The sequence below is a fragment of the Lepidothrix coronata genome, unplaced genomic scaffold, assembly GCF_001604755.1.
Source record: "Lepidothrix coronata isolate B3197 unplaced genomic scaffold, Lepidothrix_coronata-1.0 Scaffold101, whole genome shotgun sequence".
Classification (NCBI taxonomy): domain Eukaryota; kingdom Metazoa; phylum Chordata; class Aves; order Passeriformes; family Pipridae; genus Lepidothrix; species Lepidothrix coronata.
In genome coordinates, this window is record NW_016690281.1 from 198,986 (window position 1) to 222,709 (window position 23,724).

The 23,724-nt window shown below is 47.9% G+C and overlaps 1 long non-coding RNA gene across 4 annotated transcripts in view; it reads left to right on the plus strand.

Moving 5' to 3' along the window:
- The window catches only part of LOC108501405, a 71,950-nt gene that overhangs the window by 30,892 nt on the left and 17,334 nt on the right, over positions 1–23,724 (plus strand). For all 4 annotated transcript variants that reach the window (XR_001876178.1, XR_001876177.1, XR_001876180.1 and 1 more), the window contains one exon: positions 13,648–13,840. This is a non-coding gene — a long non-coding RNA (uncharacterized LOC108501405). The remainder of the gene's footprint in view (positions 1–13,647; positions 13,841–23,724) is intronic.

A 23,724-nucleotide genomic window follows, 5' to 3' on the forward strand; every position in this document is an offset into this window, starting at 1 on the left:
ATAATAGCTCCTTAATATGTAGAACATCTGTTCTTCGTTTTTGCAATCACCAGTGACTCTTTCTTGTTACCTTCACTTACCTATGCCAACATGAACCAGCCATCCCTGGCAGAACATTTAAACTATTTCACTCCTGGCTGGCTGGGTTTGTTTTAAACCGCTGACAAGAAAAGAAGCTATCAAATCTATAAATCATCTGAAATCCCAGTTAGAATTGATGTGTGAGAATTAACTAATGGTACTTAATGGCACTAGCTAATGAATTAACAAAAATACGCTTTCTCCTTTGGAATTCAGTTTTGCTTTTAAGGGGGACTGTCTTTTGCTTTACAGTCAGATTGAAACCCCTCTAAGCTGCACACAGTGGAGTCTTTTAAAACATGCTGATAAACAGGAGAGCCCTCAGTGTCCGTCCTGTGAAGCCACGCCATGAGCAGAGCTTGCTGTTTGCAACAACAGTTGCTCATTGCACAGCCCATGGGCTCCTTGGACACTGTTTTAGGAGAGCCAGGGGCAGGGATGGGCTTCCTGAGGCCCTAGAGGGCAATGAGCTCTGACTGTGTCCTACTGAAGGGCAGCTCCATCACCGTTTGCCTGGGCGCTTCTGCGGCTTGTGCCAGGGACATTGTCATGGGCAGAATGTGCCTCGGGTTGACAGAAGAGCCACATTTGGCTCCTTAGGCTCAAACCAATCCCTCCAGCTTGGTATAGGATGGCAGGGAAATATGATGCAGCCATTCCCCAGGAGAGCTGGGATGTCTGAATATAATTTTTTGATTGAACTTCAGTAGAGCTGTCTTTTACTCTTCCATGCTGTCTGCTTTCACAGGCAGATACCAGTCTGGCTTCTCTTTTCTGGGCGTGGAAGACAGGGAGGGTCAGTGCATGCTTACAAATCTGCCCTCAGTTCACATCTGCCTTTTCGGCTGCTTGGTCCCATGGTACAATCACAACAATGCTAGAATAACTGTAAATCCAGTCATTTTTATGGGAGCACATAACAGTCTGTGCACACCTACACCGTCAGTGGCTATTACTCAATAAAGCTGTCAGAGAGAGAAACATCACAGCATGTCCTTGAACAGTATCTCCTCAAGTTTAAACAGAGAAAAAGCTCCTTACAATTAATTTCTCATAAAAATAACAAAAAGATCAATACAAGCTGAACGAATGAATCAGGGTTGCTTCCTACGGCCAAGGAGAGGAACAGGGTTTGCGGCCACAGGTTCTGGCACTGGGAGGGGAGTCGCTGGCCGTGCTTGTCACTCCGGCAGACCCCGTGAGAGCCCTCGGCTGCTAAATGGCAGTGCTGACTACATGCATTACCTTCTCCCAGAATCTGACTTTATTCTGGAGAAGAGCAAGAGCCCAGAGCCCTTCCTGAGAGCTGACAGGCCAGGGACTGCCAGATATCCCCGTTCTCTGCTTCCAACACAGTGAGAACAGTGTTGGCACGGTGACAACCCTGGAATACTGAGCAGGGTATGCTGTGCAGCCCTGATGTTCTCCTGTCTATAATGGCTGTCAGCACCTTCCTCCACACAGAACAGAGGCACACAGAAATTCTAGGCATCATCATTTTCACAGCAGTTCTTGGCCTCAAAAGGAGCTGTAGAAAGTGCTTTAATTTCTTGGTAGTGATTAGGAACAGTGCTTCCTTCATGACATACTTTCTTCATGTGCTTCTGAGGCTCCTGCAGAGCCCTTTGTATTTCTCTCCTCATGGTGTGAGTCCCAAGATGCTACATTTAATGGATGTTACTTGGGTTGAAAGGTAAACAGCTTAAATGCTTTGCTTTCTAGCATCCATGTCCTGCTGTAGCAGCTATCTCTCACTCACTCTCAGTCGTACTTTTTGTTACATGAACATGTTTAGATAGAACAAGGGTCTTTCTCTCCTTCAAATATTTATAGTGATGACTCGTGATGTAATGAATAGGGATAGCAGATTCTCACCCTGCACCATCACATCTTTATTCTTCAGAATGCTGCTTGCTGCAGTGTTATAGCTAGGACTGACAAGATAAAGCTGAACTAAAACAAATTGCACATTATCTGCTTCCATCCTGTTGCTGTGATTGCAAAAGAGAACAAATGAAATTCTCTCAAAGGGGAGCTCTTCTCTCTCCTCCCAGTGGAGGAGTGGTGGCCGCTGAGGCAGACGGAGAGCAGTTCCAGCAGAAGCTGTGCTGGGACACATGCATGCCCCTCTTCCCTCACCCCCAGCAGGTGACTGCAGCGCCCTGTGCCCGGCTTCTGGATCCACATCCATCTCGCCTCCGTGCTGGATCCCAAGCACGTCTTTCCCAATCCCTCTTCATTCTTGGCTTGATCAGCTCCTGGGAGATCCCCAGCTTTCAGCCATCACCACAGGTGATGCAGCAGCATGGGCTGAGCTCTTCTGCTCCTGTAGCACACCCAAGGAGTGGCAGCCATAGCTCACACCCACTGTTGTCTGGTTTCCTTGTCTCCTTCTTCAAGGAGAAACACTTTCAGGGAACTGGGGTCATAAGAGAGTTTTTTTTCTCCCTGTCACAGCCAGCTGTGAGCCAGTTTTCATGGGCCCAAGGAATGCTGGTGTCCCATACAATCCCAGCAGGAGATGCTGACAGGATCCTTTTTTGGTCAGTCTGAATGCTGGCCATCTGCTCCACCAGGCCTGGATCACAAAGTCCCTGCGTTTGGTATTGCAGACCCCACAAGTTGCCAGCACATACTGGACTTTTTGAAAGGCTGTTAGCCCCCTCTTTGATGTACCTGCAGTACTGTTGCATTCTAGTAAGAATGTTGGGAATGAATGTAGGGCTTGAAAGTGCCAGTCAGCACCCAAATAATAATGAAATAATATAAATGCAGCAGCAAAGCTGATGCGGTTCCTATTAGACAACCGTGCTATATAGCCCCTGTAATAGAGATCTGAGGAGGCACTGCAAATTCCCTTCTCCATCCCAGTCAAAGGAGCCTGATCTGCTTTGAAAGCCTGCATTTTTTCCAGAACATCAATGGTTTAGTTCCTTTGGACCTGACTGCAAATCCAGGAGCCTTTGTATGTATTCCACAGGGCTCTGTCCCTGCAAACAGACTCCTTTGGTTTGCAAGTGAGTCAGGCCCAGGACTTGCTCTGTCTTCTCTCTCTTTATATTTGTATCACTGTTCTAGGGTGCTACAGAGAGGAGATGAAAAGAAGCTTGGAAGTCTGCTTCTATTAAAGTGTGAATTTATTTTTAAACCTCTTAAATTATTTACTTTGTCTGCTTCTTTTTAATGACAGGTGAATATGTTTATGACTTGTTCTCTTTCCCAAGGTAGCACTTGGCATGAAAGGAATTAATTACTTGTAGAGTAAATGCAGCTGATGTTAATTTTCAAATAAAGTTTCAGCTTTGCTGAAATTTCAGAAAGAAAGTAGTGTTTTATAAATTAAACCCTGCTTTGTGTGCTTTCTTTTCAAAGAAGGCTTGCCATTTGGAAAGGCAGCAGGAACAGAAGACAAACACAGTAAATGAGGGAAACTTGTCTTTAAGGATATACTCGGTTAGCCATCAGTACACAGCTGTGAGAGATGCCTGTGGCAGCCCATCGACTGTATATGGAGTGAAACAGGCTCCAGCAGCACCCCAACACCTTTGGCAGGAATTGGTTCAGTGGCAAATTGCTGGTCTGTGGTAGGAGCCGCTGCTTTGAACTGACAGGGTGATTAAACTGGTTGCTCCCCTCTATGAGAGCACATGCCCTGTGCTCTACCAGGGAAACCTCATTCTGCTTCAGAGTGGTGCAGATTCTGATCCCATCAGAGCTGAACTGAAAGGATCCTGCACTGCCAGGCACTGCCAGCAGGGCTGGCGAACAGAGAGATTAAAGTGACAAGGTAACTGTGTGTCTTTGCCCATGCACCGCCTTTGGGAAGGGCTTCCAAGTGAGAAGGGACTCTGAGTACAAGTGGCACTCGCTGAGTGTGCAGCAGAGCTTAGGGCTCTGCACAGCTGGTCTGGTGCTGCAGCAGGAGCTCTTGGGGCTGTGAGCACCAAAGGGCTGGGGTTGACATGTCTGGCTGTTGACACTCCAGACATGACTAAGCCATTTTGATAAAAGAGATGGAATCTGACGGTTTTACTATTTAGTTGTTTCTCATAGGTTTCAAATAAAAATAAATTGGCTTCTTTTAAAAGAACAAACTGTGGGAAAGCTTTGGTGAGCAGAAGCGAGTGGCCTCTGAAGCATGGCAGGTGTCTTCAGGTTCACAGACAGCTAATGAGCCTTCAAGGTGCATTGCAGAGGGCGCTGGACTGAAAAGCAAATGCCTCCACAGCTCTGGTTTTACCTTGAGGCACTTGGGAATAGAAATGTTCCAGAGGAAGTGGGGCGAGGGGAGGTTTTGGGTTCTGAGCACACCACAGCATTGGGCTAGGCTGTCCTGGTGCAAGCATTGGCTGGAGTAGGACTGCGGTACCTGTGGGTGAGCTCCTGGATCCTGGGGCTTTCCTCAGCACCTTTGTTCAGGTGGAAGCTGCAGAGATTGGCCGTTCTTCTCAGGCTCTTTGCACCTTTAGCTTTGCTCCTAAGGGCTGGTATGAGCTGAGCTATCTGTATCAGCTGCAGTTTGCCAGTGAAGGTATGTTCTGGATTATTTGGAAGACTTTGTTTGCAAAGACCCTGGGATCCATCAGAAAATGGCTGTAAGGAAAATGCCTTTCATCGTTCAAGATAAAGAAGATCACAAGGCCTTGGAGACATCACTTCACTCAGGAATTAAATTGCAGGAGTCATCTGGTGTCAAATAAGTTTCATTTAATAGGTTACTCAAATAAAGTTTCTGTAGAAATCAATATCACTTTTTCCTGCAATTGACAGCTCAAGACACTGAAAATGGCATTTTTCATATAAGGTTTATTTAATTTTAGGAGGAAGAATCCCTCCCATACCTTCTGCTTGGCCCGGGCAGCTCTGGTACAAGGATAACAGCCTGCTGAGGTGGAAACCTGCCCTGTCCTTACCCAGGGGGACAATGTGAGGCCACTTTAACACAGACTTGCCAGTCTCAGGTGCAGTAAGGATGCTGTTGTCACAGGGCTATATCAAAAGTGTGTCTACAGCTCACTGAAGGAAACAGGGACAAGTCACTGTGTTCCCTCTTACAGATAAGCTTGGCAAGACAAAATGCCTTATTATATATCTTAACGGAACTGGAGTTTCTATAGAGGCAAGGGTCTGCAGGCTGTGAAGACTGGAGATAGCAACAGGGGTGCTTCTGGGTCCAGGGTAGGTGAATCCTGCAATTTCCACCTCCCTTAAGAACATGGGACACCTTTGCTCTGTGTTTTATTTCAGTCTGATGGTATCCCATGGGAAAGGGAGGGGACTCTGGCAACGTTCTGCACCATCACTCTGGAGAACTGTGTATAGGAAATGAGCTGTTATTATTCCTACTGTAGGGAAATTGTTTTTGAACGCTTGCTGTTTCCACCACTTGCTTTTCAGTCTTGAGTAATTTCTGAGGCTGACATGCCATCTCCAGTTGCGTTTGTCTTGTGTGGCATGACTGATGCAATTACAGTTGACATTGTCGCAGCATTTTGCACAAATGCCTTTAATTGCAGGCTAGCAGATGACCTCTGAAATAAGCAGCAGAAGACATCAATGCTCTAAACTTCCTTCACGGAAAGAGTTACTGGCTCTTGGGGTAACATGTGGCCAGTGTCAAGTTTTTAGAGCAAATGCTTTCTCGCTGGTTGTGTGCAAGAAGCAGTGTTATTCCATCACTCTGGCACAACCCGCATGTGGGTTTCCCTGTCAGCATTTCTGGCCATGAGACTCCACCTGCAACAGATGAGAGTAACTGCGTTGGCAGTGGACATCAGTCTGACATACCTGAGGGTGCACGAAGCACTTTGCCCCCTCTCAGCCCCTTGATATGAGTGCAGCCACTGTGAGGACAGGGGGTGGGGTGGGACACTGGCCCCATGGCCAGGGCCAGGCTCTGCAGAGGTGCCTGTCCTCATGGAAAAGGAAAACTGCCAATCCCTGGGGATTTGCTGGAGGAGAGTGGCAGGGTGTCAGGGCTCTTGCAAACACTTCTCCAGGAAGAGGGATGACAGCACCATCTCTCTTCGTGGGTGGGTGGCTGTTGGGCAGGGAGAGGAGGCCCCTTGAAGGCAGGTTAAACAGTGAGAAGAGCAGTGGAGGTGCTGGGGACTCCTGTGCAAGCACAGGCACGTGGGACATTGACTGGGCCTGAAATGGAGAACAAGTGTGGAAATTGCTTCTCCTTGGAGGGTACAGCTCCAGGAGGCAAATGCCAAGGGACAGCAGATAGGGGTGGTGGTGCTAGGCACTGGGTAGCAGCTGGCTGGGTTGCTTGGCCATGCATCAGCCCTGGAGCTGCTGGTGGGGCTTGTGGGGGGCTGGTGCTGAGCATGCTGTGCTCCCCCATGTGGGGACGGCTATTGGATGTCAGAGGTGGCTACTGAGATGTCAGGGGCAGCTTCTGCTTTCTGACAGCTCCTTGCTGTGGATGGGAGAGGCTAGTTGGGCTGTGGGAGGGCCAAGAGTGGCTGCACCCCTGTGCATGCTGGCTATGCTCAGCCTCATTGCTCTGAGAGCACAGGAAGGCCCTTTCAGGCCGTGGTTGGAGCAACTCACAGCAGCTAATCTAGAGTTGATGGCAGCTCCCTGCTCCCCACGTGCCTGACAGAATCAAGTACTGTGTAAAACTACCTGAGCTTTTAATGACCTCTTGCAGCCACAAACTGACCATCTAACTTTGCACAATTCACTGAGATTCCATTTTACTCAAGGAAATAAAAATGATAGTTTAAACCATTTCAAATATAGCTGTAAATCCCTAACAACATTAACCTTTTCTAAAGTGTTAAACTGATCCCGTGTGGATTCTCAAAAGTGCTATTAGGAGGAGGCATGAGATACTCTCTCCTGAACTTCAGGTTCCCAAAGTAAATAACAAGCCATGCTGAGTGGGGTTTATTAGCTTTCTGTCTGTGCCTGCCTGTCTCCTCCCTCTGTTCTGAGTCATCTAATATAGGCACTTGTGCTTGGTGAAGGCAAAAGTTCATGGACAGCATCACAGATGTGGGGAGGGGACTAGGGGGATACTGGGGCCCAGTGGGGGTGCAGCAGCTGCTGGGGGAGCGTGAGAAGCATGAGACTGTCTGGCCTGTGCAGCCGAGCAGCTCCCTTTGAAGGGATCTCAGGCTCCAGTGTTCAGTTGTCAGGAGGGCTTGGCTGGAGACAGCAATAGTAAGGAAGGGCTTTATGAGGCTTCTGGCTTCATTTTAGAAGACCAGATGTGCCAATTGGGTGCACTGGCTGAGAGAAGGGGATGAGGACACTGGCCTCTCTGGGGCCACAGAGGATTGCTCCTAAAAGGGTGAGGTGGCCTAAAGGAAACACTTTTTTGATAATAACACCACAGTCCTGCACAGGCAGGAAAAAACAGATCAGGGCCCTTTGACTAAGAATATACTCCTGACATTGCATATGTATCCGTGACAGTTTAACAAGATGAATACCATAATAAGAAAGCTGAGAAAAAGGAAGAACGTAAACATAAACATGAATGAACGCTGGGATTTAAGGTTTAAGGTTCATTTGCAGATACCCCAAATGTTCGTAATCTCACAGCCACGAAGAAAACATCTCCAGTATTAAACAGCCTCTTGATCAAGACAGAGCTTATGAAAGTAGCTGTTGCATGGAGCAATATTTCCTAAGCATTGCTTAAAAAAAAAGGATATGGGAATAGATTCTAGCAGGGACTAATCTGAGACTGGGAAAGGAGGGTGGATGAGCAGGGCCAGAGCACTGGAGCTGCAGGTTGAAGAGGTTTGCAGAGGGCCTTCCTCTGACCCTCTGAAGCCTGCACAGGGATTTGTGTGCTGTCAGGAAGAGGAGGCAATCAGAGTTCAGGGCTAGGCGGGGCTGAGCCCTTGGGACGCCCTTCTCTTTCTGGCTGAAAGAATCTATACTGGATACACAGCCCACTGGGATGGAAATCTTGTCTGGGTAGCCCAACTGCAGCCCAGCTGTGCTGGCAGAGGTAAGAGCTGTCATAGTCCCATGCCAGGGGCCCTTGGGCTATAAGAACACTTCATGGTTCCCATCTTTTCATAGCTACAGAGCTATCAGTAGTATAAAGTCGATTTTTATTTGAATATATTTGTCATATTAACCTAAACCATGGGCCTGGGCTGCAGTTTGCCCCTCTGATAAACAAGGATAAGCATAACCAGTACTAGCTGAGAAAGGAGATATGGCAGTAAGCAGAGTGTTATTGAATAATGTTATTTTCAGAAGTGCAGCTGCTCGTCTCTGACAAATTAAAAAGGAAAACATCTGCAAGGTACACTGGGAGGAAAATACTTCAGGAGAGGTTTTATCAGGAGTTAGAGGTAATAGTCCTGTAGACACAGTCTTTTGGTGCTCTGCAAAGTATTATAATGCTAGATAATAGTGTTCAGAGAGCCAAAGTAGGCATTTGTATGCACTGTGCAAGGAATAGTGTGTTATTTAAGTGTGCTTTCCTCTAAGAGTCTGTATTCTCTAATTCTCTGTCATTAAATATGAAGAGTTTCTTCCAAATGAGGAGGGAGTTCAGCCTTCAGTGCTTCTGGTAGGAGGGAGGATATATGGGGCATCTTCCTGTGCCTTCTCCAGGTTGACACCAGCCCCTCTTGCTTCGTGTTTTTAACTGGACATTTTAATAATGAGGCAAAGACAAGCCCAGGAAGCCTCCTACCAAAACAGCACACCCTGTACTCTTGTTCCCCATAGCACACCTAGGAAACACCTCCTGGGCTTGCTGGCCTGAGCAGGCTCAGCTGATGGTGGGAGCAGGTGAATGGAAATGAAGGACTCTGTCTCCTACTGTAAGGCATGTAGTGGACATACATCTGTTCTTGAAAAGCATATTCATACTTTGTAATGCAGATGTATTTCTCCTGGAGATGATCTGTAATGCATCAGAGGGGAACACACGTGGGGAGGTGGGGAAGAAGTACTGTACTCCTGCCGTCTCACACCTTTCCTTAACAAGATGAGCTTCAGGGATTTACAGTCAAACAAAAGGTGAAGATGAACCTCTTGTAAATGGTAGCACTTAAAATTCGTGCTGCTTTGAAGCTGCATGCTGAGCAGATGCTGCATGCACAGCCATTGCCCTCCTGAGATGTGGGGTTTAATTCACCTCCGTTTATGCCACCTGTTCCCCATGTGTTTGTGTTACACTGCTTAGCTCCCAAGGTGCCTGTGGACAAAATGAGCTTTTGTTCCACCTTGTGCTGCTCGAGTCTTGCTCATTCTGTCACAGGGTGTTGGACAGCACAAGCTGTGGCCAGGCTGAGCCAGACATTCCGAATCAGTCCCACAAAGCTCTCATCTGAGGAAACTCTTGGTCATCTAGCCGTGTTCTTACACCTCCTGCAGCATGTGGTATGGAGGTCACTGGGGAAGTTACCAACAAGTTTCCAGAGAAAAGAAGCCTTTCTGGGTGGTCAGCCTACCTTCCTGTGTGAGGGGAGCACTGACCGCAGTGATGCCTCTTCGTGGGAACCCACTTGCATGGGGAACAGATGGCATGCTCTGAGGGCTTTGGTGTGCTTGTGCTGGAGCTGGCATTGGGGGTGACACATGTAGGATTCCTTGGACAGAGGAGGAAAATCGTGGGGAGCAGTCAGGAAGGCAAGCTCCCTGATGGTCCTTGCAGAGTTCTAGTCATCTGAAGACCAGAGCAATGTGCTGCAGAAATAGGTTGTCCAACTCTAGAGTAAATGTTAAGCCTGAAGACAGATGTGGTTGTGGGTACCCAAGGAGCTTCTCATCCGGAACTGCATTAAGTATCTCCTGTGGGACACCAGAGAGCATGCAGACAGGAGCTGGAGTGCCTCATGGACTCACTACAGCTAATTCTTGGCATGATTTGTAATTATAGGACTCTTGAATCTGCTTATTGCCCCAGGGGCGTGTCTTGCACATCTTGCGTTGGAAAACTGTTGCTCATGAGCACAAGGCTGCATCTACAGCACTGGGCTGAAAGGTTCTGAGTAAAAGAAAGCCATATACTCTCACTTGTGTACTTGTGGCGAACAGAGAAAGGATATTTTGTAGAATTAATTCTAGTAGCATTTGGATGCATTCTCCAGTGTCCGTGACTCATTCAAAGAGCCAGTGAAAGGATGGCACAAGCCCATATTCCAGGGATATGCTGCCAAGTGTCTCAGGCTAGATGGGCTAGAGCTCTGACCCTTGTCTGCAGGACCTCAATCCTCTACATTAGTTATGTTTCCCTGGACAAAAACAGCAAGATGTGGATAAACCTGAGATAAATACAATTTCTATAGTCCTTGGTACTTCTTTAGCAGAGGGAAGTTAACCAATAGTTTATTAAATGTCTTACAGCTCTTTTTCAGTCATGGTTATCCATAGGTGACCATCTATTTCCAACATGACTGTACTGGAGGGAAGTGGCAGGGTTTGCTGCAGCAAATTCCTTCAGCTGCCAAAGCGAGGTTTAGGGCTTGGTGCTTACCATGCTGCTGCAGTACAGATACATCCTTTAAGCATCAAGAAAGAGATGTGGATTGGCTTTTTTTTTTCTTCAAAAAATGACATTTTGAAGTAGGTTAAATCTACCACTTTTCCACATTTTCTTAGAGAGAGATTTTTGTTCAGGCTGTTGTACGTGCTTTCCATGAGAAATTATTTATGAGCTCCTCAATCCCTCGTCTACTCTTCTTGATGTAACAATAGTAGATCTGGAGGAATGACCAAGGTTAGTTTTATAGTCTTGCTTCAGATGTAGTGCCAAGTTATTCAGTGCTTCGTTTTGTTAGTGCCTGAACCAAGGGGCAATTTATCTCAGCAATGTCCTTCAGATTATACCTATATACCATTTTACCAATAAGGCATGCACCTGCTGCTCCAGTCCCAGAAGAAATCAATGTTTCATTTCAGAGATGCCAGTTCTTTGCTCTCCCTCCTTTTGCCATTCTTATGAAGACAAACTTTTTAGGGGGCATGGGAAGAAATACAGAAGAATTGTGGAAAAACCTCCCCTACTTCAGCTAGGACATCCTGTTCAATTACGAATCATAAAGAAGCTCGCTGAGGGCAAGGTCGTCAGGGTTTAAGTGGTGAATATACATGAACAGGATGGGACATGCCCTTTGTTGGGGTCTGTATGGACGAGATGGGGCACAGCCTTTGTTGGGGTCCCCTCCAGATGATGGGCCTAGACTGCTGCAGTCCTGGAAGGAAGTGTACAGTGTGACCATGGCATTGCTGTCTTTGCTGGACAAATGCAAAGCTTTAGCTCAGTTCCTTGCTCACAGCCAGTTATCTATCCTGGCACTGGTGTAATTCTAATACATACTTTATTGCTTGTCAATATTTTAACCTTCCTGGCACATTATCCCCTAGGGCAGCCGAGCAGCCTTAATAATATAGCTGATAATTATCATCCTGGTGAATAGAGTTATCACTAGGGTCCTGTATAAATCACGTGGAAAAGATGACAGATTTCACTGGCTGATCATTACAAAAATGGGAAGAGGTGACAGCTTAATGGGGAAGGTAATAAAACCAACAATGAAGTAATTTATAATATAGGCAATGACTCTCAGGCTTTTGTATTTGTTTTCATGCTAATAGAAGATAAATGTCATATTAGGAATAAGACCTGAAATTTCTATTAAAAATATTTGGAAAATTTCATTACATATCAGCAATTCCCAGCTCAAGAAGTGGCAGCATGGGTCTTAATTACATCTCTTAATTACCTGTATGAGGTCCTTAGAACCCAAGTGGGGAATAATAGTATTTGCTTTGCTTTCTTGATGTGCTGCAAAGGGTGATGTTTCTAAATGCTGGCCACTGGTGGAAAGCAGGACAGCAGTCCTGGCAGGGATCCTGAATCAGGTACATCATGGCTATTTTGGTAGGCTGCAGGTTTCACAAGAGATCCAAGCTGTCATAAGCAAAGAACAAGACTTCAGCGCAGGTGTGAGAAAGCCCTGCAGCAGTACTGGAGCTGTGAGAAAGGGAGGGTGCATTACAGAGTGGACAAAGGACTAAGGCACACTCACTAGAAATATATGACGGACTGGTGTTTGCACCTGTAAGTTACCTGTTAGTATTGCTGGTTGGTCCTCTGGACTGCATGCTATGAAAGTGCATGTGTGCAGCCTTCGGCATTTATGCACCACACTAACAAAAGGTTTGGGAGTATGAGAGAGCTGTGGTGGGACTGCAGAGTGGGCAGGAGTGTCCTGGGAAACGGCCACAGCTCCCTGGGGGAGACCAGAGTAACAAGCAGCTGAGAGAGCAGCAGATGGGAGCCTGCGTGATCCGGGGAGGGACCGGGGCTGGGGCTGGAGGTGCTGTGGGCACTGTTGTGTGTTGAGTGGGTGCTGGGGCTGAGCAGGTGAAGACTGGCGTGGTGCTCCCCAGCAAAGTGCGGTTGCTGCCTGGGCATCATCCTGTGCACCGCCTACCTGTGGAGCCAGTGCTGCCATGGCTGGGAGAGCAGGAACACCTCTTCCCAGTCAGCAGCCTGGCCTGGGCTGGCTTGGCTCTGGATGGTCTCCTCAGCAGTGATTAATGTGAGGATGTCTCTGGGATGCAAGCTGGGGAAGGGAGAGCAGTGGAAAATACATTTGTGTCTGTGCTTAACATTCACAGTGCATTCTCTTGCATTTCTTCTAAACAAACACTATGAGGTCTGAGCCCCAGTACCTCTAATCTAGTGAGGGCCTTATTGATCAGATCTTGCTATTTGGTCCCCTGAGCCGCCTCGTGTTGCACAAAAGGGATAAATTGCTCCTTATACTTTCAAGAGTCAGAATGTTTTTAGTGTATGTAGACCCATATGATAAATACAGAGGCACAGCTGGGACGAGACTAGCAAAAAGCAAAGGGATAATTAACAGCTGGAACAGCACAAACTAGTTCCCAAGCCCAAGCCCTGAAGGAACACGATACATTCATCATGCTGCTCTCTGGGCTGATGCTGCAGCTCTGGGGTGCGTAGTATTGAATTACAGTCTCTAGAAAATATTGTTTGGGGAATGTTGAGGGGAGCTGGTAAACAATGTGCTAGAAGGTGACAGATACATTTGCAGCTTCATATAGGGCTTTCATAATAAAAAGAGCCATGCGGGGTTTTCCCCTCTCTGCCTGCCTGTCAGAGCTGGCAGCAGGCAGGCTGAGAGGGGAAAACCCCGCAGATGGGGGCTGGCAGGGCCGGCAGCCATTGGGCTTGCTTCCTTCTGATGACTGTTTTCTTTAAAATATTATTTTGTTACTGTGTGAAGCACTAACAATGGCTGATAAATCTCAAGCTTAATGAAGCACCATCCATGATTCAGCTGCTGTAGATAACAACATATAGAAAGAAGGCTCTTAACTCTGGATTTCGACTCAGTCTAGCCTGGACACCCCTTCTGGACTCTCTTGTCTTCAATGTGGTGTTACAGAGGATGGCACAGAGGCTCCAAGCTCAGAGCTGCTGCCCACATGATCTGGGCAGAGCTGGTGATCAGGAGCTGCACTTCAGCCGTGTGGAGGTGTGGAAGATGGAGGCAGCCAAAATCTATCTGCTTTGTAAGATGTTTTCCTTTCTATCCCCTTTCTTCACAGGAATTTATTCACAAGACTCTAATCTAGGATGACCCTTCACTCGTACAAACCTGCTGACGAGTGATGGCAGTGTCCCCCGAGTCGAGCTCACAACATGCTCAGGAGCTGCCTTCCTCTGGAGCATCCTGCATCACAGCCCCAGGGCCCTGAGTGCAAGGTGTATCTGTGAACCAACAGTGAAGCACACACCAAGGTAAGGGAGGGGGAATCCTGTGTTCTCATTCAAATGCCACATCCTTCTGGCAGCACAAACTAGGTATTTGCTTGCTTCATTGATTAAATGGGGGACTCCCACAGCCACGGTAACCAGTGGTGTCTGTGCACAGGGGGTGAACAGGGGATGAATGGTGAGGTTTTCTCTGTGTGATGATGAAAGGGGAAGTTTTAAGGTGGTTTGCTATCAATTAAAAAATACCATGAGAATCTTGAAGACAGAAAAAGACACACAAGAGCTGAATACATGGGAAAATCTGCAGCAGCAGTATGCTGCTTCTGGACGGATTTTCCTGCACGTGGAGTGAGTGCTCCCAGCAGCACTGGAGCACATGATGCACACCTGGATTTCTGGTAAGGATGCATCATATGCTTTCTGCAGAAGATGTGGGATTTAAGGTTATTCCATCCTTGCTTATGTGCCATCCCCCACCCCCAAGGAACATGGGTGGCAACTGATATGGCATTAGAAATACTGCTCAAGGAATCCTGACTGCATGGGAGGTCCTGAGCCAGGGAGCTCCGACTCACCTGCTCAGTGAGCTTCTGCTCAGCTTAGAGTTTCTGGGTCCTCATGGCATCAGAGTGGCAGAGTGTGAGTCCACCTGCCCAGGCTGGCCAGCTGCCAGAGGGGAGCTTTTGTGGTGGAGAGCCAGGCACCCAGGCAGCTGTGGTACCCCAGCAGTGGCCAGCCAGGGTTGTTCTGGGGGGGCTGTGGTGGGGCAGCTGCTTCCTCTCCAGCTGACTAAGGCAGCAGCTGCTATGGGCTTTGCTTCTGCTCCAGAGTAGTGCTGTGATTACAAGACAGACATAAAGTCACAGAATCATCATCAAAACCTAAAGTAAAGTATTCAGCTCATAAAAAATGTGTCACCTGAACAAACAGAAGAGTTACAGCTTTTCCTTCTCCCCCTTGGAGCCAAGGGGAGAGTGTGCCACTATAGCAGAAGCCTGAGGAGCCAACAGTGGCCAAAGCAGAGGATTTCACTACCCCTGGAGAAGCTCTTTCACATTTATTTGTCATATGTTTGTATTTAATGCACTGGTTAGGGGCAGGACTTGCAGACAGCCACAGATTGTGCATGTGAATTGGTGTAAACGTTATGTACGACCATTGTCAGCTCTGCTCCCCAGGAAGATTGATACACAGAATGAATCTTCTCAAGCTGCTTCTGAAAAGATTCATGACACTGCAGTGAAAGTTGCTTCCAATGGGAACCTCTGTGTACTGGTGTCAGCATATATTTTATTCCCCATGACTACAAGGGCTGGTTAGGTTATGAGCCTCCCACTGAAATGGACCGCATACAATTGCCAGATAATTGGTTCTTTTCCTTGTAGGCTGATGAAGTTATGGTTCACCTCTGACTCCCCCAAGAGCAGCAGGCACAGCACCATGGGCTGCTTATCTCTCATCCAGGTGCTCAGCCTGTCTGTCCCTTCCACCTAGCATGGCCAGAGGAGAAGCCCCAAGAGTAGAGGGCAGGGAGCAGCTGCTGAGCGTGGATTTGACCATGGGCTTGCTGCTTGAGCCGGCAGTGGGGCTGCAGGACCGCGCAGGTTCGAAGGGTGCTGGTCCAGGCTGGGGGTGGTGTGGCAGATTCAGCTGCAGAGTGATGCTGAAATCAGGTCACTGTGAGCATCGGTCCTTGACAGGTGCTGTAGCCCAGCTGTCTGGCCTTTGTCCCTGGGACCACGTACTCATCTGTTGTGGCATGTCCCAGCTGCTGCTAGTGCTGGTGCTGCAGCTGCGGCAGAGGACACGTGGAACTCTTCAAATCTTGTGCTGATTGTATCTGGCTGCAATTGAAGGCTCAGGAGACCTTGGAAAAGAGCCCTGTGCCTGCCTCCCTGTCTGATTGATCTTACCAAGGGGCCATGACTGATCTTGAAAATCTCCCTGCTCCCAACTGAGCAGTCACAGAAAGGCATCAGATATCCATCTTCCCCCTTTGGTCTTGTCCTCCTTTGGATAATGACCCTCTCCTCCAACACACCTGCTCTCTCTTCTGCTAGACCTCCTTGGTGTGCAAACATGTGGCTCCTCTATGCTGGCATTTTAGAGTGGGATTGAGCAGTGTTGCTGCTTGGAGCCATCCTGTTGCTTGCTCCTCTCCTCCTCCTTGCAGGTTTGTACAGCATCTTCACCCAGTGTGAGAAGAATCCGGGGGTGAAGTGGCGTAGGGTGGTGGGAATGCTGCCACTGGGAAGGCCATGCATGCTGGAAATATCTTTTCATCAGAAAGGCCCTAAAAGAACTGAGTCTGCCAATCAAGCACTCTACAAACAAAGATTAATGTGCACCCCTCATGCTGAGCCACAACTCTCTGTTTATTGCATTTTAACATTGTCAACAGCGTCTGCCGAGGTGCTCGCTGTGCTCTGCTGACCTCCACTATTTGGGATGGCATATGAATTGATTGTGGTTGAAAGAACTTTACTGGAATAAAATGAGCTTCTCAATTATTGCCACACAAATAAATCTCTGTGTTTCAGTAATCCCCCCCCAGGGAGCACTTCCAAAACCCTGTGTTCTTTTAGGACCTTTCTGATGGAAAGTTCTTATTTCTGTAGTTTGGCTTTTAGGATGGCTCATCTACTTTACTGGGCACCCTGTGGCAGCAGGACTGTCCAGGACTGCTGGCACCTTCTGGAGACATCTTCCCAAAAGGTGTCAGGCACATAAAAGCTGAGAGTGCTTGGGACTATCCCTGCTAAGGCCTCTTCCTTGTGCTGCCAGTTACAGTGCTCTGGAAAATAAAACATGGAAATAATTAAGTAGATTAATTAGCTAACGTTTGCACAGGATCTGGAAAATATAAAGAACTATATAATTGCTAGGTACCGTAGATTAATTAGTTAATGTTTACCCAGTGCTTTGTAAACGTAAAGGCAAGCATAGCAGTGCTAAGTATTATAATTAATTAAGTTTTCACTCTTTGTAAGATTCGTTTTGGGCAACAACAACACCAAGAGTTCAGTTTTCCAGTTTGGCTCCACAGGAGGGAAGGATGAGGGGTGCGATGTGGCCTCCAGGGATGCCACTGCAGGCAGGACAGGCTGCGGGGTGTGAGTGACACGGTCACGGCCATGGCCGTGGAGTGGGGCCTGCTGGGGTCTGGCCTTGCTTTGTGCTGCTGGTGATGGTGGCTGAGTGCCAGACCTGTGCCTGCAGGAGCAAACTACAAGGAAACTGGTGATCTGTGTAGAAGATCCCTGAGCAATGTTAGCAGGAAATTCCAGGGGCAAAAAAGTCTTTGCATTATGTTGGTGCCTGTTACTGTTCTGTGTTTCCTCCAAACTCCTCTGGACACTGTGAGGGCTGGTTCTCAGCACAGTGATGCACTGGGTGACTGTGTCCCGCTGCAGACACTTAGAGGGGGTACATGAGGGCTGGGGGGCACAGGGCAGGGGATGGGGTGTAGCAGACTCGCTGTCTTGCTGCACAGCAGTCCCATTGCTGCTCCCATGCCTATTGTCTAGACAAACATATGAACTCTTCCCTTTGGGCTCCAGGAAACCCTGCATTTGGCATGTGTCCAAGGGTGGTTTGCATGTGCACTGTGGCTGTTTGGGCACGGGAGAATGAGGATTATTGCTTGGTGCAGTCAGCTGTACGTAAAAACATGTTGTGCTCTTAGAGGGCCCTACATAAGAACAGCAGTTGCAGCTCGTTTGTCTCTTTTATCTGTCTATGGCAGCTGCTGAGGGCACATGTGGGTTCCACACTTGGATGTCACTGAGATGCAGTCGTTCCTGTGCAGATCTGCAGTATGTGAAACCCTACAGTGCAGGCATTTCCTGGAGACCAATGTGAATAGCTGGAAAAGGCTGAAGGAACTCGTAGGAACTCTGATGACCTCTATGTACGTACAGTTCACTGCAATAAGAAATACCACTGCCTCACACTAACAAGTGCTGCAAAGAATTAAAAACTGCCTTTCATATTTCTAATTTTCTTTATCCCGTTTAGTCTGTGGAGCTCAGAACCAATTCAGCAGTTCCTGTATTATCTTAGAATAACTTCCCCTGATTCTTACTTTTTAGACAGCAAAGGAGGCAAAGTACTATCATCCATTCATTAAGAAGTTGCTCTTTTACGCTGCCTGAACCTTGCAGCCTCAGTGTGCTCCTGCCCTGGATCAGGGAGATGTGAAACTTACTCTATATTTATTAGCAGATAGAAACTGCTCTGTCTGTGCATTTGTTTGGGTAAATAGTAAGAGCAGGATTTCCCATGCTTGTTCAACAAGTTAATTCACTTGGAATTCTGTCTCCCAGACATATGCTCCCACACTGTTCCTAATGATCTGGGTTAGTAAGCAGAAGGCACTCCTTTTCCCATGCTCATGAACTTGGAGGGAGGCAATGACATGATATCGATCACTTTTGGAGACCTCTTCACAAACACTGTGAATCTGATGCAGTAACTGGAAGTGTGTGTTAATCTCACCCAGTCTGTAATGGCCTAAAGTGGCAGGCAAGCCAGGAGATGCAGTGGAGGGGAGGCTTGGAGTGTTGAGCCAGTGGCCACACGAGGGAACCGCTTCAGAAGGAGAACACCAGGGCTGTATCACAACACCACTGACTGTCATGTGAGTGCAGAAGCACAAAGAGAAGGAAGAAGAATCTGGTCCTAAATGAACAGGAAATTTGGAGCCTCCTAAGGTTCACTGCCCACCCTGCTCCATTCCCAATTTGCTCTGATCATCTCTTCCTTTTCTTGCTAGGCATTGTGCTCATGTGTAGGACTGCAGCTCTCTGCAGAGCAGGACATACAGAGCCTCTGGGATGGTCTGCTCCAGTACCGGGGGTAGGACTGTGGTCTTCTGTCCAGTGGCAGCTGTGTGCTGCTGTCGCTCTGGCTGCTCCCTTCCAGTGCTGCATGCCCAGGCATCAGTCTCCGTGTGGAGGTGTGCCAAAAGCCGTGCTTGTAGTTGTGTCACTGATGCTCTGGGAGATAAATGGGAGGGGGAACAACAGTACTTTGCTAAGCATGTCAGGAACATTTCACACCCAGGCAGTACTGAGCTGCAGGGCCATGGTCTGACCCTGCACTGCTGCATCCTTCCTGAGGGGTTGAGGAGCCACCTCGCAGGCTGTGCCTGTGCCTGCAGCTTTGTGGGAGAAGGCTCAAGGACGTGCTGTGTCCCCAGGAGATCCAAGTCGAATGGGTGCTGGGAGCTGGGAGCTAAGGCAGGCAGGCAGGCAGGCTGGTGTAATGGCTTTGCCTTTGACATGTTCTTCATCTGCCATAGAGCAGTGCCTCTGCCATCTGCTGTCACTTCACACTTGGAGATGGGCTTCCCAGTGCCTTCCCCCACTTCTGTTCATCTCTCTTTTTGCATTTTGGTCTTTGAAGAGGGAAGAAATGTGTGAAGAGCAGGAGGCAGACAGCACCTCACAGCTGGCACTGGGGGGCTGTTGTCTGCAGCCTATGCCCTGCCTGCACAGGGACCTGTGCTGACCTGCCTACAGGCTCAGAACTGACTGACAGGGTGCAGAGGAGAGAGCCGAGAGGAGCTCACTCCGTCTGCCGAGAAAACAGGTCTTTCTTCAGCTGCTCATGCAGGTGCTTGGGCGACTGCAACTGGCTGTGAGTTTGGGCAGCTGTCCTTGCCACATGCTGGGCTGTGCTTGTTCATTGACTCTGTGCTCACAGGACCATGAGGTTTTCTGTTGTCAACACCTTGGTGAAAACAGGCTTTGTGTAACAGCCAGGAGATGAAAGCACAGAACTTGCCTCTTAGCTATTATCTTGGGTTTATTCCATCAGTTTCTTCCTCAGGTTCAGTGAACAGAGGTGTGCAGGAGGTCTGAAGTGGGGAGGGAAGTGGAATGCCAGGTGCAGGAGGCATGGAGCATGCACGCGGTCCCAGTCCTGCTGCACTGGGAATGCTCTGTAATGCCTGCATGCCAGGCAAGAGGGAATGACTTCAAAGAACGTCTTTATTAGGGTACACTACTTAGCATCAAAGAAATGTCAGGGCTGCTCTATGCTGAGTCCCTGCCTACAGCACTAAACTAGCTGTCATTCAGCAGTCTGAGTACAAACCACAACCACTGGCAGAGTCCTGGAAAAATTTATTTTTCCACATCTAATTGCCCTTTTTGCTTTGTAAACATAAAGGTTGAAGCTTAAACTCTGACAGCTCCAGTAGCCTTTTTCTTATCTCCTTAAAAAAAAATGACATTCAGCTTGTTAGACTTTTCTTTTACTGCAGCCTGAAATCTCACAAAATCTGCAGAACTCTCTTTTAAAGATCATTGAAGCATTTCAGTACTCACTTTGGGAAAAACCCTTCAGCTCACAAAAAGACAAAAGCTGGTGCCTGAAGAGCAAAGACCTTTCCCCGTAGCAATACAGGATAAAAACGCTTGTCCAAAAGAGGCAGAGCAAGCAATCAGCATTCCACCTTTCCCTGGGAGCAGATTAAAGCATGCTTATCCTCTCTGGTTATTGTTTCAGGAAGAAATGAAAGACCAAAGACAGGAGAAAAAGAAAAGCAAACGTTAAAAAGCAAAACTGGATGTATCATAGTAGCCTGAAAACTTCTTGAGTTCAGTTTCTTCAGTGAAATGAAGCCTTCCTGCCCTGGAGGAGGCTCTCCCGAAGTGGGGGGCTGCACTGCCCCCCGGACTGTGCTCTGCCTCCTCTGAGAGCATCGTGCTTGCAGGAGCCTCTTCTGGGTCAGGGCTTTGAGCTGCTGCTGCTGCAGCCATTCACCATTAGAGATGCACATCCTGGATCGCTTCAACTGCAGAGAAGTGGTTTTAGAGCTACAGCTCTTGAACAAAATGCCTCTGTTTTTGGGGAGGTGCTGTCTGTTCCCTCCATCTATCACCACAGCTGTCTCTACAGAGACACTCCTGGCCTGGGCTCAACTTCCCATATGCCCACAGGAAATGAGGACCAGAGACTGGCCCTGCCCCCAGTCCCCAGACCGGAGTCCTGCTCCCTGCATGGCACAGACACTGTCCACGTCCCAGTCCCTGCAACCAGCCTGGCCTGTGCCCAGCTACACCTGCCTGGGCAGTTAGCATTGTCTGGAGTGTCAGACCCTGCTCAGCACACCCAGTCTGCCGGAGTGGCGGCTCGAATGGGCTGTAGGGCTGGGCTGGGGATAGAGGGATTTTTCCTGCCTCTCCTCCCTGGTACTCTCTCCCTTTTGCTATGATCCGTGAGGGTGTGCTGTGATTCTGGAGTTAGCCCTTCATCTTACTCAAATGCAACATGCTTTCTGTTTCCTTAAGTACTGGTTGTGTTGACTGTGTCGACTGTGTCTTGGCCAAGAACAGCACAGGAGATTCATGTTTGCTGGTGGGAGGCTGTAGGTGTGATCCAGCACCGGGTGTTTTATGGTGCCTCTGTTGCTGCAATTCCCTGAGTGCTGAAGTTGGCTGAAACAAGGCTGTTTCAGAAACAACTAAAGCTTCTTACATACAGAACAGAAATTTAGCAAAATCCTCGAAACACCTTTTGAGTAAATCCTTTGATTCAAACTGTAAGCTTGAAATGACAAATGGAAGAGAAGTTTCAGGACAATCTTATGTCTATTACAGATCCCCATTGTCATCAATAAGGAAACAACCATGACTGGCAAACTCTTATTACCATTTCCTGTGCAGAGCTGAGCACAGGCAGGGCTGTGCTTTGTGCTGCTCAAGGAATAGCTGTCATACCATTACAGCAAATATGTCTCTGTTAAGTTTTTCACCTTTTTTATCTTCCAGTTTGCCCAAAATTAAATTTCATGTTATTTAGGTGGGGCTTTACACAAGGTGTTGAAAGAGGACAGTTCTTCAGCAGGCCAGTTCCAGAGAAGAGAATGGAGCTGAGGAAGGGTCTGGAGCACAAGTCTGATGAGGAGCAGCTGAGGGAGCTGAGGGGGCTCAGCCTGGAGAAAAGGAGGGTCAGGGGGGACCTTCTTGCTCTCTCCAACTCCCTGACAGGAGGGTGGAACCAGGTGGGAGTCGAGCTCTGCTCCCAGGGAACAAGGGACAGGATGAGAGGAAATGGCCTCAAGTTGCACAGAGGGGGTTTAGATGGGATTTAGAAAATTAGGAAAAATTTCTTCATTGAAAGTGTTGTTCAGCCCTGACACAGCCTGCCCAGGGCAGTGGTGCAGTTACCATCATTGGAGGGAGTTAAAAGATTTGTGGATGTGGCACTTGGGGACAGGGGTTAGTGGTGGTCTGGGCAGTGCTGGGGGAATAGTTGGACTCGATGGTCTTAGAGGCCTTTTCTAACCTCAGTCATTCTGTGATTCTATGACCCCAAGAGGGATGTCACAGTAACTAGCAGAAATATGTTGTTCCTTGGCATTCACTATTTAGCCCAATAACAAAGTGACAAATTCATTATGGAGTTAAATCTTTGCACAGAGAACTGCTCTGGGGTCAGTTCCCCAGTAGGTCTGGAGCATCTACATCACTAATGGCTGTGGGTGTTCAGATGCTCCTGGGATAACAAGGTTTGGAAGGGAGATAAACACAGCAAATACATTTGAACAGGAGATGCTGTCATGGCTCAGTCCCAGCCAACAACTCAGTCCCACACAGCTACTTGCTCACTCTCCCACCGCAGTGGGATAGAGAGGAGAATCAGAAGAAGGTGGTTTTTTTTCTATGGGTTGAAGTATGAACAGTTTAATAATTAAAATTCAGTAAAATATACTACTACTATCCCGAAGTTCAGTAGAGCAGACTTTAGCCTCTTCAGGGATCTGCTGTCATTGTCCTTTCCACAGAACATTTTCTATGCTTTCCCAGAGATGAACCATTTCTATCCAGTGCATGTTTTAGTTCCTGCGCTCTGGGGTTCACACGTAGCACTTGGTTCCTGTCTCTGCTGGAGGCTTTAGTTTTGTTCCTGTGAATGTATTTGACTGCTTCCTGGCCTACACATTTTCCCTACTGTTTGATAGTGGATGTGAATTTAACCAGAGGTGTATGGGTGCAAGTGGAGGAACCTTGTGTAGGTATTCCCTAGTTTTCACTGGACCACAACACTTGCCTCTTTTGTTAGCCTTGTTTTAGCTGCCCGCTCTTATGCTTCTCCCTCAGTGCATCAGACACTTCATTTCTCTCTTGCAGCGCTCAGCTGATAAGCATTTTTGCTCTTCACCAGACAGCATGTGTGCTTGTCAGCTGCCAGCCAGCTGATCATGATTAGATTGGAGTTGTGATAGTGGTTTCCTGTCTTTCAGGCCTGAACAGATGGTGTGCTGCTCCCAGCACAAGCTTTGACTTTCACAGTGCTTCACGGCTTGGGCAAGTGGCAGTTGTGGAATCTGCACATATGAAGCTTTTTAAGGGGACCCTTGCAAGGGAAAAGTGCAATTGTGTCCTCTAAGGAACCGGCAAAGTTGTACCCACTTCCGAGGAGTGCTGGGCTGCTTTTGTTTGTTGGATGCAGTCCTCCAAACTACACTTCTGTTTCCCAGTTCTTAAGTCTGTTGCTGATATACTCTCAGTATCATATTTAGGCTTGATATTTTAGAGAACAACTACTGTTATGTCTGGTAAAAGGTGCTACTTTTGAATTTTATGTTACAGGATCAATAAGGGGCAAAGGAGAGGCCTGATAATGGATTTGCTCCCAGGATTTCCTGGGACAGTTTTCCTTTCTAACATATTCGGTTTTCCTATCTAGCTGCTGTACAGGGTAACCTGATGTGGCTCCTTCTGTCCCTGCCGTATTTGATCTTGCCTCAGTGACAGGAGCTCCCTGTGCGTGAGGTGCCGAGGAGGTGGGAGGGTCTGGTGGTGATGGAGCTGTCAGGAAGGGGCTCCCCTGCACAGTTCAGCAGACTTGGCAGCATCCTGACTGCCGTGTGAAGATCCGTGAAATGAATGATCATC